The 16072-nt window shown below is 35.1% G+C and overlaps 1 pseudogene; it reads right to left on the bottom strand.

Moving 5' to 3' along the window:
- Positions 1-573: 573 nt before the first annotated feature.
- On the bottom strand, positions 574-13092 carry LOC111997831 (probable glutathione S-transferase; annotated as a pseudogene).
- Between the last annotated feature and the right edge of the window lie 2980 nt (positions 13093-16072).

Raw genomic sequence — 16072 nt, 5'->3', positions numbered from 1 at the left:
CACCTGATAGTTTTTGATTTGGTTTGTATGGGTTTTTTTTTTTTTTTTTTTTCCGCTAGGAGCAGCCACCACAACCCACTAGCCATGAAACCCATTCATAATTTTTTTTTTACTTAAGAATTTTATTATATTTAGCCTAGCCCCCTAGAAAAAATTCCAGACTTTTTTGATAACTAACTGTTAATATTAGAGATAGGAAGTTGTTGGTCACAATATATAATTGTTTACTTAATTTGATGGAACCCTGTTGTTATATTTCTATTGAGTCACAAAATATTTTTATGTGCACCTTGAATTGTGTTTATGTAGCTATGTTGTACTTCTATATATATCAAAATAGTTACTAAACAGATATAAAAACATTTAATCACCATAGCTTTTATTTTACCTCAAATATAAATTTTTAGGTCTGTCACTACCTTAGTTATAACATTGAGCAGACACAAGTGTCAAACAATAAGGTCAACAAGACTGAAATGACACTAGCCCAAACAAAAATACTACAAAATGCAACAAGCACGATCCAAATTCCAAAGCCATGGCAATATGCTAACATTACTCTAGGCCCTAACATTACTCTAGTCCAAGCCACTGTTTTCTCATCTGCACATGGAACTCATAAACCTTCTTTTGATCAGGAAGACTCTTAGCGACTGTGTCCTTTTGCATGCACCTCTTAGCCCATGCAATAATTTTGGGGCACTCCGACTCTATGCGGAGTTTGGCAAACATCTCAGAGGTGTAGAATCGGCTGTAAAAGGGGATCAGAGCAAGGTCCACAAACCCAAATGTTTCGCCCCCAAAGTAAGGTTTGTCACCAAGCTCTCCCTCCGTTCTCCTAAAGGTTTCAATAAATTCCTTTATTGCAGCCTCATGCTCTTCTCCTGTTTTGGTCCATCTCCTTTTTTCAGCATCATACACCTGCATTTCATACCAACATGTATTATCACTTCCCAAACATAATGAATAATTGATGATGAAATAATTATTTTCAAATCAAATCTACTAGCAGAATTAATTTGTTTAAACCTTAGCAAGTTCGAGAGTGAGGGGAGGAAACAATGCTTGGTTGTGTGTGAGAGATAGAGAGAGACTATATGGTCCTCCGAAATAAGTAACACGACAAACTACCAAACTCTCATGAAAAATAAGGTGACAAATGCCAAAGAGTAGGTAGAAACTAGTTTCGGATTCAATATCCAAAATCATTTAACATTGTTAATATATGAACCATAAATTTTTCATTTTTTCCTACTTATTTAGTTCATCTTTCTTTTTGACCATTGACATATGTTGGTGCAAACACAATAATAATGGAAATATTACAAAAAGAAACTGAATAATACTTCTAAATATTATTAATTTGAAGAAAAAAAAATATACAACACTATTTGAACTTAAACGCAACACTCGCTCTCTCTAAAGAAATTCAAGCCCTTGGTTGGCTAGGTTGGCTAAGTTTTGTAACCGGTGCAGACCTTCTCTAACTTGTCTCTCCCAAGATACAATAGTCCAACAATGAGCCTGAATGAATCTATTTATAGGCTCAATAGGCCTCACGAATTTACTCCCCAAATTAATTGCTAGGCATAAATATGATGGACTAGAGTTACACAATTAATGGATGAGATTGAGAGTTTTTGAAGAATGAAAAGGCCCAAAAACTAATCTATTAAGTGGGTGAATGGCTTTTCATTTTTCATAATAAATAAAGGTCATCTACTCAATAATGAATAAGAAAATTATTGTAAATGTATCTAGCCCACAAATTGCTATAATACATATCAACCTATTAATCACCACAATTAAAAGGAATAAAATAGTCTATGTTCTTTTCAATGTGAGATTAAACATTTCACTAACTCCTTATCTTCCATATTAACTCCCATAACACTATATTATCATATAATCTATTTTAATTAATTAATATTAAAATGCTCCAACAACATATATAACATATAGTAATCTTTTAAAACATGGATTCTACACATTTCTAATGTTATACAATAGTATGTATAACTATTACTAACATGAGAGTTTTTAAATTGAAACAAACCAAAAAAAAAAGAGTTTTTAAAGAAAACTAATGAATCTTAACCTAAGAGCTAGCATTGCCAAGACCCTCTTTAGACCCTTTTTTTTCCTCTAAATTTGGAGAGTGAAATCATGAAATCTCTCTCCAATATCCTCTCTATTTGGGTGCCTTGCTTGTTTAGAGATGTACGGTGACTTTCCACATGTGGAGAGTGACTGTAGCTCTCTAAGAGAATTCATACCAGCCTAGTAATAGGCTAATAGCATCGGCTGATTGATAAATAGCGCTTGATTGATTCCTTTTTCCACCATCCAAACTCTCTTGTTGTCTGTTTTGGGCTTTTACTACCCAAAAAAAAAAAAAAAACTCTAATTTTTCTATTCTAATTAACATATTATTTACATTGATATTGTAACAGACTATTATGGCCTTCCTAAAACATCAAGGGTGCCTGAAATCATAGCACAAGGTAAAAAGGTACTAGTAGAAATCATTTGGGCGACGGAGTTAGAATTGCATGAAATTTGGCAGGTTAATTCTGATCAATCAATAGTTGTAGCTTTAAACTGATGTTGTAACAAACCGTCATAGCTTCCTAAAACATCAAGGGCACTTGAAATCGTGGCACAAGGCAAAAATGCACTAGTAGAAATCATTTGGGCAACAGAGTTGGAATTGCATGAAATTTAGCTCTTGATTGATTCCTTTTTCCACCATCCAAACTCTCTTGTTGTCTGTTTTGGGCTTTTACTACCCAAAAAAAAAAAAAAAACTCTAATTTTTCTATTCTAATTAACTGATTATTTACATTGATATTGGAACAGACTGTTATGGCCTTCCTAAAACATCAAGGGTGCCTGAAATCATTGCACAAGGTAAAAAGGTACTAGTAGAAATCATTTGGGTGATGGAGTTGGAATTGCATGAAATTTGGCAGGCTGATTCTGATCAATCAATAATTGTAGCTTTACATTGATGTTGTAACAGACCGTCATGGCCTTCCTAAAACATCAAGGGCACCTGAAATCATGGCATAAGGCAAAAATGCACTAGTAGAAATCATTTGGGCAACAGAATTGGAATTGAATGAAATTTGGCAAGCCGATTCTGATTGATCAATAGTTGTAGCTTTGCTATGTGGTGCACCCTAATTTTCGCAAATATCTTCATCTAGGCCCTGAAAATACTTATTTTACATTTTTTGTAATATTTGGTTCCTTAATAAAATTTTACTCAAAAGTCATAATAAGATCTCACTTGTTTTGGGACAACCGTTAAGGTTTGTAGTTTATGATTTTGCATTTAACTCAATTTTACCATTTTTTGTAAAATTCGGTATTTTGCCACCTAATCTCGTGATTATTGCGAATTAGGGTTTCAGATAGTTTCCTAGTTATCTTAGGGTTTTACTTCTTTAGTATTTATATGCTTTGTTGCCTCCAAATGAAAATTAGATTATTATTAATTAAATTTAGAGTTTTTCTCAATCGTTTTCTCTTATGAATTCCAAGTTTATCATCTTGTGGATTCAAAGAATCTCTCGTGGATTGAAGGTTTACTACTAGAAACTAACAATTTAATTTTTATTCCATCAGAGAAAGTATCGTGTGCTTTTTTCAGGCTTCTACGACATCACACATCACAACAACAGACTCTCTATTATATTTACATATTAATTTTATCTCTCCCTAAAATAAATAAAGCAAATATTTTATATCTATCCCACCTTCCCTTTCACAGCAACAACACTTTCTCCCTTGCAGACCCACCGTTAGCATCAATAACTTTTCCTGTCACAAACACAGCATCTTACTCACCTTCCCTTGTAGAATATCATTTCTTAAAAATCAAGTATATAACAAGTCTAATTTCAATAGACCTTGAAAGTGTCAATGTAACTAAACCATAAAAATGACTTTTTTTCTCCATATTTAAGTGCAAGAATAGAGATTGCTCGAGATGCTCTAATACATCTAACCTAAGATAAAATAAAACCCATGAAAATAGAGAAAAATAAATATAAAGAAATTATTAATTTGATGAGATGCTCTACTTCTTTATTCCAATTTCCTACTATATTTTAGGATTAGTTTCTAGTTTAAAATAAAAAATACAACTTTTAACTGCTAAGAAAGATAGCTAAACCTCATACAATTTTGCGAAATAAATCAAATAGTAAAAGAATACTTCAAAAATAAAAATTAAACATAAAGAAAAAGAACTCCTAGAAATGTACCTTTTTATCAGTAAAATTAGCCCAGAACTTGGCATGAGCTCTCTGGAAAGGATCAGTGGGCAGCAATGGAGACTTATCCTTCCAGACCTCTTCTATGTACTGAACAATGAGGAGGGACTCACACACCGATTTCCCATTGTGAATGAATGAGAATTGGGATCATCTTTTGAATCGGATTCATCTGTAGAAGCAAAGGGCTCTGTAAGAAAACACTGACTGAGGAAGAAGAAGAAGCACAAGTTCACAGAGAGAGTGCTTGAGAGAAAAATTGAAGTATTTTTGTATTGAACCCATGAAAATAGAGAAAAATAAATATAAAGAAATTATTAATTTGATGAGATGCTCTACTTCTTTATTCCAATTTCCTACTATATTTTAGGATTAGTTTCTAGTTTAAAATAAAAAATACAACTTTTAACTGCTAAGAAAGATAGCTAAACCTCATACAATTTTGCGAAATAAATCAAATAGTAAAAGAATACTTCAAAAATAAAAATTAAACATAAAGAAAAAGAACTCCTAGAAATGTACCTTTTTATCAGTAAAATTAGCCCAGAACTTGGCATGAGCTCTCTGGAAAGGATCAGTGGGCAGCAATGGAGACTTATCCTTCCAGACCTCTTCTATGTACTGAACAATGAGGAGGGACTCACACACCGATTTCCCATTGTGAATGAATGAGAATTGGGATCATCTTTTGAATCGGATTCATCTGTAGAAGCAAAGGGCTCTGTAAGAAAACACTGACTGAGGAAGAAGAAGAAGCACAAGTTCACAGAGAGAGTGCTTGAGAGAAAAATTGAAGTATTTTTGTATTGATTATCAAAAAGTGAATGAATCTATACACTGTTAAGGCCTTCTACAAACCAGAGCTAAGCTAATACAAAAGTAGAGCAAAAACTAACTTACCAACTTATATAGAAACAGTTATTGCACGTGTAGCAAGTAGTTATAACACGTGTGATACAAGATGAAATAATTAATTCCTAAACTACTTGTAGTTAAGCTAGCAAATTAAGCTTCCTATCGTTTTAGCTTGCTTCTTGTTGTTAAACATTCTTTCCTCCTGTTTTACCTTTCTGATCTTTATAAACCTGATACTCCCCTAAAGATGAGATCCAAAGCTATGTATGTTAACAATACTCATCTTGGAAAGTAAGGACTTTCAACTATTGACTACTGAGAGCTTTTGTAAACAAATCTGCTAGCTGTGAATGTGTAGGTGTATAGAACAATCTTATGACCTTCTCTTGCCCCTTATCTCTAACCAAATGACAGTCCACTTCTATATGTTTAGTCCTTTCATGAAATACAGGATTCTCACCTATATAACTTGCTGCCTGATTGTCACAGAAAAGCAAACCAGGTTGTGGATGATGAACTTCTAAATCTTTCAATAAAGCTAGCAACCAAGTCATCTCACAAACTGTTAATGCCATGGCTCTATACTCGGCTTCAGGTGAGGATCTAGAAACTATAGATTGTTTCTTGGACTTCCATGAGATTAGTGAATCATCCAAAAATACACAATATCCTGTAGTGGATCTTCTAGTGTCAACACAAGATGCCCAATCTGCATCTACAAAAGCTTTCAAATGAAAATCTGATTTAGAGGATAGGAGAATGCCTTGACAAGGACACCCGTTGATGTATTGCAATACCTTATAGGCTGCATCCAAACGAGGTTTTCTTGGTTTTGACATGAATTGGCTTAGTTTATGGACTGGATATGTGATGTATATGATCTGGTAATAGTCAGGTATAGTAATCTTCCAACCAGCCTTCTATAAACACCAAGATCAGGCAACAATTCCCCATGATACTTACTTAATTTTAGGTTTTGTTCCATTGGAACTTACTAGGTTTACAATCTATCATGCCAGCATCTTTAAGCACCTCTAATGCATACTTTCTTTGACACAATGAAATCCCTTTTTTTGATCTAGCCACTTCAAGACCAAGGAAATACTTTAGATTGCCAAGATCTTTCAGCTTAAATTCATGATTCAAGAAACTCTTAAGTCCTTCAATAGCTTGAACATCATTACTTGTAATAAGAATGTCATCAACATAAACTAGCAATGCTATAAAAGACTAATTGAACTTCTTAGTGAACAAAGAATAATCAAATTTGGACTACTTGAACCCATACTTTAAGATAGTTGTTGAAAATTTAGAGTATCATTGTCTTGAGGCTTGCTTAAGGACATACAAAGACTTGTTGAGCTTGCAAATCACGTGCTCCCCCTTACTATGAAAACCTTGAGGCAACTGCATATACACCTCTTCATGAAGATCACCATTAAGGAAAGTGTTGCTCACATCAAGGTGAACCAAATGCCAACCTCTCATAGCAGAAATATCAAGCAAAGTCTTGACAGTGATCAGTTTGGCCACAAGAGAGAAAGTGTCAATGAAATCCAGACCTACTTGTTGAGTAAAACCCTTGGCAACAACCCTGGCTTTGTATTTGTCCACTAAAACATCAGCATTGTATTTTACTCTATAGACCCATTTGCAACCAATAGCTCTCTTATAAGAAGGCAAAGGGGTAAGAGTCCAGGTATTATTAGCTTTGAAACCAGCAATTTCAGATGCCATAGCATCCTACCATTTAGGATCCTTGACCGCCTCATGGTAAGACTTAGGCTCAGGAATGTTAGAAATAAGGAAGCAAAAATGGGCAAAAGTAGAAGACAATTTAGAGTAATCAAGATAAGTGGATAAGGGACATTTGGTACTTGAAGAACCAGACTTGTTGGCATGAATGGAAGGTGCAGGCATATCACAAGCAATGGAGCTGCATTTATAATCTTGCAAATAAGAAGGTGGTTTAGTGACCCTAGTAGATTTTCTCAAAGGATGATCAGAGGAAACAGAAGTTGAAGAAGGGATATCTGCAGAATCTGCAATAGGCATATCTGATTCAATTGGGAAGAATTAGAAGAATCAAATAAAGGAACAGGCAAATTGGAATCAAAAGAAGGAATGGGATTCAGAACCTGAGGTAGGGAATTAGAAACAAAATGTGGTTCTGAAGAAGAAGAAGAAAAAGGAAACAAGGAATCAGGTGGCTGAGCTACAGGAGGGAAGAGATGAGGTAAAGGAATGTTAGAATGAGGAGAGAACGAATGAGAAGATGAAATGAAAGGAAACAAAGTTTCATGAAAAAGAACATCTCTAGAAACAAAAAATTTCTTGGTCGCTAGATCAAGAAATTTGAAACCTTTAACACCAAAGGGATAACCAAGGAAAACACAAGAAGTAGATCTAGGATCAAATTTGGATCTGTTATGAGTCAAGGTTGATGCAAAACAAAGGCAACCAAAGACTTTCAAATGATCAAAAGTAGGGGATTTGCCACAAAGCTTCTCAAATGGTGTTTTATTTTCTAAAATCTTGGAAGGCAAACTATTAATAATATGAACATCAGTTAACACACATTCACCCCAAAAAGAGATAGGTACATTAGATTGAAATTTTAATGCTCTTACAATACTTAAAATGTGATGGTGTTTCCTTTCCACAACTGAGTTTTGTTGTGGAGTGCAACACAAAAATGTTGATAAATAATGTTGTTAGGACATATGTGAGAATTGTAAGAGATATATGTGATGTAAACTTGCTAATCCTTAGACAAAACACACTAGACTTGTTATTGGGTAGATTTAGGATGGGTTTAGTACTTTAAGAAACAAGTGTTCAAGTCTAGTATTAAAGTCATGCAAGTCTAACCAAGAAACAAGTGAAAAAGTTCTGTTTATTAAAGCTCGACAGATATCTCAATAGAATCCTTTCTATCGAGGTTTGATGTTGAAGCTCGACGGAAGCTTAATCTGTCGAGAATTATGAAATTAGAATTTCCAAATTTGATTTCACACATATCCATGTGTATTTGTGTAGGGTTTCTTTTCTCACAACCCTAGATATATATAAGGATTATTTTAAGAGCTATAAAAAGTGATGCAAAGTGATAATACATGCATATTGTAACCGGAGACAAAATTTTCCCTAGTTCATCATATTCTCACTAGAAGCTACTATGTCTTTACACCAAGAGTTTTGTGACCAAGGAGCTTCCTGATCTTCATTGTAGATGAACTGAAGAATTTTGTAGCCAACATATTTCTCAAGTTGGCATGTTAGTCATGTACTGAAATCCATGCATCATTGGTTAGTCATGTATTGGGATTCGTGCACTGAAAGGAGAGATTGCCACTAAATACAAGTCCAATTCAATATTGGGGTAAGGGATTCGTGTATTTTACTTGTAACCACTTATTTTGATAATAGTGGATTCTCGGGAGTAGTGACCTTAAATTCACTAGGTGGAGTTTTGCCTCGATGGTTTTCCCAATTCATAAACAAATCACTTGTGTCAATTTTGTTTCTGCTACATTTAACTTAGTTGGTGATTTGTTTATGCTACCATGCTTATTGCATGTAATTGAATCTAATTAATTCACTTGGATTATTAGTTGATTTATTTAGCAAATGAGTTAATACATTCTTGGCCTATCAAGTGGTATCAAAGCAGGCACATTCTGATTAGGTTTTAATCGTTGTTGTGTGATCCATTGACCCCTGTTTGTCATGGATAGAGGACAATCTCTTATTATACCTCCTTTATTTGATGAAACTAACTATGCATACTAGAAAGTACGCATAAGAGCTTTCTTATAGTCTTTAGATGAGAAGGTGTTGCAAGCTGTGGAGAATTGCTAGACTAAGCCAAAGGAAGCACTGGCTAATTGGGATGATGCTAAGATCAAAGCGGCAAACTTCAATAGCAGAGCATTGAATGCCTTACTCAGTGTGGTGACTAATGAGGAGTTCAAGAAGATATCCTCAACTGAAACTGCTAAGGAAGCGTGGACCATCTTCTAGACAACCTATAAAGAGACTAAGGCTGTCAAGGATTCAAAGCTCTAAAGGCACACTACTTGCTTTGAGGAGATAAAGATGGAGTAGGATGAGTTGTTTGATGAGTTCTATGCCAAGCTCAAAGACATAGTCAACTCAGCCTTTAATCGTAGGGAAACCATTCATAAACCCAATGTTGTAAGAAATATGCTAAGGTTTCTGCCTAAGAGATTTCATGCCAAGATCACTACCATTGAAGAATTAAAGGACATTGACTCTATTTCTTTGACAGAGCTGGTTAGAAACTTGCAAACCTATGAATTGGGTTTGGCTAGAATTAGGAAAGGAAGCAAAAGTAAAAGCATGACACTAAAGGCCAAAAGCAAAGAGACCAATGAGTCTTCTGATGATGAAGATTCCAAGATGAAATCTTACATCACTAGGCAGTTCAAAAAATTCATGAAGAATGCCAATGCAAAAGGATTTATAAAGACCGTAAGCAATCCAGTTCGTCTTAGTTTAAAAGCCAAGGCAGAGGAAAGAAGGATGCTAAGGATGGTGGTCAGTACACTATTCCTTTTGGACCAAAGTTCTTCAGATGTCAAGGTTTTGGACACATGAAATAAGAATTTACAACATATCTCTAGAAAATTGGGAAAAGCAAGGCTCTTGCTACTATCTTGAGTGATACCAAGCCTGAGATTGAGTTAGATGACATTGATGACGAGGGAATTTTGAGTGCCTTCATTGCTACAGTTGATCCTACTGAAGAGGTTACAAAAACTGTAGATGATAAAGAGGACTTGGAGGAATCAAAGTTTGAAAAAATGGACGATCAAGATGATATCCATACAACCTATGCAAAATTATACAAGGTTTCTGAGAAGCATGAGAAACTGTATAGGTTGGCCATCAAGACGCTGAGTGATGTTGAGCTAGATCGAGAGGAGCCCTCTACCAAGGTTGAGGAAGCAAATCAAACCATTGGAGCTTTACAGTTCGTGAACAACTTCGTTACTAAAAAAATGAAGAAGCTTGAAGCAGAGCTATTCCATGTTAGAGCTCAATTGGAGAGGACTTCCAGTGCAAAGCTCAATGAGATGCTAAGCATTCAGAAAGCTGCTTCTGATAAAACTGATTTGGGGTATGATTTCTCTTCTCCTAATATTGCCTTATCTAGTATAACTGTGTTTGTCTCATCTACTGATAATGTTAATTCTAAGAAAGATGAAGCTAAAACTGAAATAGCTAGTGAGAACTTAGATAAAAGGTCCGTTTGGATACAACTTATTGTTGCTAAAAGTTATTGAAAACTGATTGTTGCTGAAAACACTGTAGCAAAATAATTTTTAAATAGATAAATAGTACCGTGGGTTCCATTTTTAATATTTTTTAATTGTGAACAGTACATAAACAGTGAGTGAATAGTGCACGCACTGTTCATGCACAGTAATTTTTGTCCCAAAAAGTCAAAAAATCTCGCCCAAAAAAAAAAAAAAAAAAGGGATAAACCGAAAATGCAACGCCAGTTTCAGTACAAAGTAGCGCTATCCAAACCAAGGCAAAGGCAAATCTATTTTAGGAGCACCCCCTAAGGTTGAAAAAAAAGAGACTAGAAACCCTAAGACTAAAAGGGAAAACAACAAAAAGTCTCAACAAAAGAAGTCGCATTTCTGTTGTCATTGTAGAGCTTCAAGGCATACTCGTCCAAATTGCTACAAGTGGTAAGCCACTCAACAAAGCAATAATATGCTCTCGTTCGAAAACCAGAATCAGTTTCCATCCTCTTTTACTCCTCTTGGAGATCTTCTCAATGCCCTCAAGTTCTTTTCGAACTTGAACGGTTTCAATTCTTCCTCCTCACCACCAGATCAAAGGTTTGCTCAAAGGAAAGGTTCTTCCAAGGTATGGAAAAAAAAAATGCTTAAAGTGATTTAGTCACTTTTTCTCTCCCTCTCTCCCCTTATGGTTATGCATTACTTGTTTGTTTTGCTTTCTTGTTTTAAGTTAGTCTAGTTTTATGTTTTGTTTTGTGTAACAAGTTTTTGTTTGGTTGCTTTCAGTTTTGCTTTATTTTCATTTTTCATAAAAATAAAATAAAAAAATTGAAAAATCAGAAAAAAAAAAATACAAAAACAGTGTGTGTTTGTGTATATTGGTACTTGTGTACCTTGGATGGCCATTGAATCAAATTTTTCTAAACTTTGTATCTCTTGTAGCTTAGATGAGTATCTCAATGCACAACTAAGCAAATGAGCTTTATGGCTCGTGTTTGTGATGAGTACGATTAAGTAATCCCTTATACTTAACACTCATATCACTCTTTTTGATGGGAATGACTAAAAAATCCTAAGAGAAAGGCATAAATAACCATCTCACCACTAAAACCCGCCAATCATGTATAACATATGTTTGCTTCGGCATAGCAAAATTGAGATGTTTAAGCTTACATAATTGGGTATTTCTTTTCTCTCTCTTATATGCCCATACATGTTATGCTCAAAAAAGAAAACATGCAAAGAAGAATAAAAGCAAAAAGAATCAAAATGCTTTTAAATATGGTTGCAAGCATGTTTCTAGGAGATGTAGGAGTTATAGGATCTACCTCGAAGGTAATAGTTTCCATCAAGCAGTTATGATTGTGTGTGAGTGTATTTGATTTTCTCATATCTAAAATTGTCATAACATGAGACATTTATGCACTTTCGCTATGTTTTCACACACAACACGCAAATTCTTTGCTACTTTTGATACATGTGTAGGTATAATGTGTTTTGGCCATTACAAGGAATACATGTATTAATATATGCTCGCTAAACTATCTTAACTTGTTTTTGAAATATAAAATTGATTAGACTTGTTTAGTGTGTGTTCCACGTGTTCTTTGGCCTAAATCTTGCTTAAACACTTGGTAAGTGTTCTTATCTTTTCTCTTTTCATGCATTTATGCATTTTAGATCTAGGTTTTGGGGTTTTTGAGTTTTTCCTGAAATTTTTGGGTTGGGCTTTGTGAATTTGGTGTTTTATGTTCATGCATTGCATTTAGATGTGTGTTTGATTATTGGATTGTGTGCTGGTAGGTTTGGATTGGGTTTTACCCATGATGCAATTTACATTTTTCACGTCACATATTCATGCATTTTTCATGCATACGTATCCTTTTTTTTTCTCTATTTCTGGTTTGTGATCTCTCTCTCTCTCTCTCTCTCTCTCTCTCTCTCTCTCTCTCTCTCTCTCTCGGATAGACTACACATGGCACCCAAAGCACGCAAATCACTCTAGGCCGGAATCCTCTTCAAGCTTCTGGTTCTTCTTCTTCTTCTGATCCTCTTCCCCCTTTTCACATTCAGTTTCATGATGAGAAAGCCCAAAAGGACTTCTCAGAGAACTTTCAGAAATGTGGCATTTATTTAGAGCGTCATGTTGTTCTGTCAGACTTTTCTGACAGTCCTTTCCCCAGTGTCACTCAGACTAAGGGCTGGGAATCTCTACTTAAGAGTCCCTTGAGGTGTCCCATCATGTATATACAAGAGTTTTACTCCAACATACATGGTATCAATACCTCTTTACCTTCGTTTGCCACGACATTCAGAGGTACACGTATCATAGTTACCCTGGATCTTATATCCGAGGTACTACATGTCTTGAGAGTATTGCATCTTGATTACCCTGGTTGTGACATCTTTGGACTATGTCTAGAAATGAGTTTCTGTCTCATTTTTGTAAGACACCTTCCACATGAGGTGGGAAGCAAAACACCCTATGCTTGGGCTTTGCAAAAGGTTTGAGATTCCCTAATATGGTGATGACATTTACTCTTACTCCATCGTTTCATTATAACTCTATCACAGAGCCTCATGCTCATTTTCTTTTGTCCTTCTTAGAGGATCTTTCCATTGACTTCTCTTCTCACTTCATCACTTCTATTCTTGATGTCTATCAGAATACGGTGACCCATTATAAACTCATCTTTCCTTCAGCTATCAGGCAGATCCTTCACCACTTTTCCATCCCCATTCTTGATTCTCCCTACTACTCCACCATAGGTGCCATTAATGTCGACTCTGTTCAATAGAGTGAGGTCTAGCTTCAACCGAAGTGGCCATGTGTGGAGTCTATCGATCCTGCAAATCCTTCACCACTTTTCCATCCCCATTCTTGATTCTCCCTACTACTCCACCATAGGTGCCATTAATGCCAATTCTGTTCAATAGAGCGAGGTCTAGCTTCAACCGAAGCGGCCATGTGTGGAGTCTACCGATCCTGCAGCTTCTGCTATTCCTTCCATGTCTGCTCCTTCTTCCTTGACTAGTGGTGTGACCCTCGAGGCTATCATGGCGCAGCTTTAGTGCATGGATGCTCGCTTTGACACTCTCTCTGAGAGTAGTCTTGTACTTAGGAGTAGAGTTAGTATAGGACATTTTTTTTATTAGGAGGAATGTTTATAGATTTTTGAGGGATACAGTGAGGATTTTATGTACTTTTCTTTTCTTTCTTCTTAGTTACATTATCCTCTTGTACAACGGTCTTGTGACCATTTATGACATACATTGTACTTTATTTTCATATATATATATATATATATAATGATGTATGTTGTTCTTCACCTATCGCTTCATGTGTTGTTTCTTTTCTCTCTTTATACACATGTTTCTTTATGTATGCAATCTTTATTTATGTTTCACATAAAGATGCCTTGATGAGTTTTGTTTAAAGTGTTTTAGAAAGGCAGGTTATGAAAATCTATCATGCCATGAACGCTCTTCTTGCAAAGTTTTTCAAGAGTTTATGTTAGTGTTAGATTTTTTTTGTATTCCAACAAGTGGTTATGAGTTTAGTGATTTAAGACTTCTCTCATAATTCATTTGTTTGTTGTGATTTTGTCATGGATTACCAAAGGGGAAGATTGTTAGGACATATGTGAGAATTGTCAGAGACACGTGTGATGTAAATTGGCTAATCCTTTGACAAAATGCACTTGACTTGTAATTGAGTAGATCTAAGATGGGTTTAGTACTTCAAGAAATAAGTGTTCAAGTCAAGTATTAAAGCCATGCAAGTCTGACCAAAAAACAAGTGAAGAAGTGTTGTTCATTAAAACTCGACAGATATCTCGACAGAATCATTTCTATTGAGGTTTAATGTTGAAGCTCAACGAAAGTTGAATCTGTCAAGGATTATGAAATTAGAATTTCTAGATCTAATTTCCCACATATCCATGTATATTTGTGTAGGGTTTCTCTTCTCACAACTCTAGACATATATTAGGATTATTTTAAGATTGTCGAAAGTGATGCAAAGTGATAATACACGCATATTGTGACCGGAGACAAAATTTGTCCTAAATCATCATATTCTCTCTAGAAGCTACTGTGTCTTTACACCAAGGGTTTTGTGACCAAGGAGCTTCCTGATCTTCATTGTAGATAAACTGAATAACTTTGTGGCCAACATCTTTCTCAAGTTGGTGTTTTAGTCATGTACTAGGATCCGTCCATCATTGGTTAGTCACATACTAGGATTCGTGCATTGAAAGGAAAGATTGCCGTTACAATACAAGTCCAATTGGGTATTGAGGTAAGGGTTCAATTGAAGGTTGGTATTAGGTACTGGGATTTTGTAATTGCTTGTTTTGATAATAGTGGATTCTTGGGAGTAGTGACCTTAAATTCACCCAGTAGGGTTTTGCCTCGATGGTTTTCCCCATTCGTAAACAAATCACCTGTGTCAAATTTATTTTCTGCTGCATTTAACTTAATTGGTGATTTGTTTGTACTATGACGCTTATTGTATGTAGTTGAATCTAATTAATTCACTTGGATAATTAATTGATTTATTTACCAAATGGGTCAATACATTCTTGGCCTATCAAAGACCATGTTGAGCATAGAAATCCTTCAAGAAAAGCTCAGGAGCATTATCAATCCTAATCACCTTGATATTAGTGTGAAAATTTGTGCATATCATGTTATAAAAGGAAATCAATAAAGGCATAGTTTCAAATTTTGATTTCATGAGATATACCCATGTTGATCTAATGGCATCATCCATAATAGTAAGAAAGTATCTGAAACTATCATGTGTAAGCTTAGCAAATGGTCCCTAGACATCACAATGGATAAGATCAAAAGTATGATCAGACAAATGATTAAAAGAAGGAAACGGGAGCCTTTTTTATTTTGCAATGGGACAAAGAACACACTCTTTATTGCTGTGAAAAGTATTTACGTTAGAAAGGTAATGTTGTAAAACATGAAGCTTATTGTCTAATACATGTCCTAATCTAAGATGCCAAAGATATGGCTTAGTAACAATAGGAGTATTTGACACAGAATTAACAAATGACCTAAAAACTGACAAATTGATGAAGCTTCTAAAACAAACTTGCAAGAAGATGTAGTTTGTAGCAAGTAAATATTGTTATGCAATTCACCCACTCCAATCGTTCTCCAACAAGAAAGGTCCTATGTGAAACATAAATTGGAGAGAAACACAAGACAACATGATAATGATCTTGTTAATTAACTAACAGAAATCAGATTAAAAGTGAAAGAAGGAACACAGAGTAGATTTTCAAGAATCAAAGTGGATGTTACTTGAATTGTATCTATATGTGTAACAACAACCTTTTCACCATTAGGCAATTGAACAAAAGTTGAAATAGAACTAGTAATTTTGGTGAACAGGGTTAAAGAATGGACTATATGATCAATTGCCCCAATGTTAAGAACCCAAGTATCATTACAATAGGCTGTTTTATTGGTAGGANACTGTCACTACAGATCAAGTCCAATTGGGTATTGGGGTAAGGGTTCAACTGTAGGTTGGTAAGGTACTTGGGATTCCTTTACTTGTAACCGCTTGATTTGATAATAGTGGAGTTTCAGAAGTGGTGACCTGAAAATCACCCGATGGGGTTTTTGCCATGAGGTTTTTCC

This window comes from Quercus suber, unplaced genomic scaffold (assembly GCF_002906115.3).
Source record: "Quercus suber isolate HL8 unplaced genomic scaffold, Cork oak 2.0 scaffold_373, whole genome shotgun sequence".
Classification (NCBI taxonomy): Eukaryota; Viridiplantae; Streptophyta; class Magnoliopsida; order Fagales; family Fagaceae; genus Quercus; species Quercus suber.
Note: the sequence above shows the minus strand (reverse complement) of the source record. Positions and strands in the feature narration are given on the sequence as shown.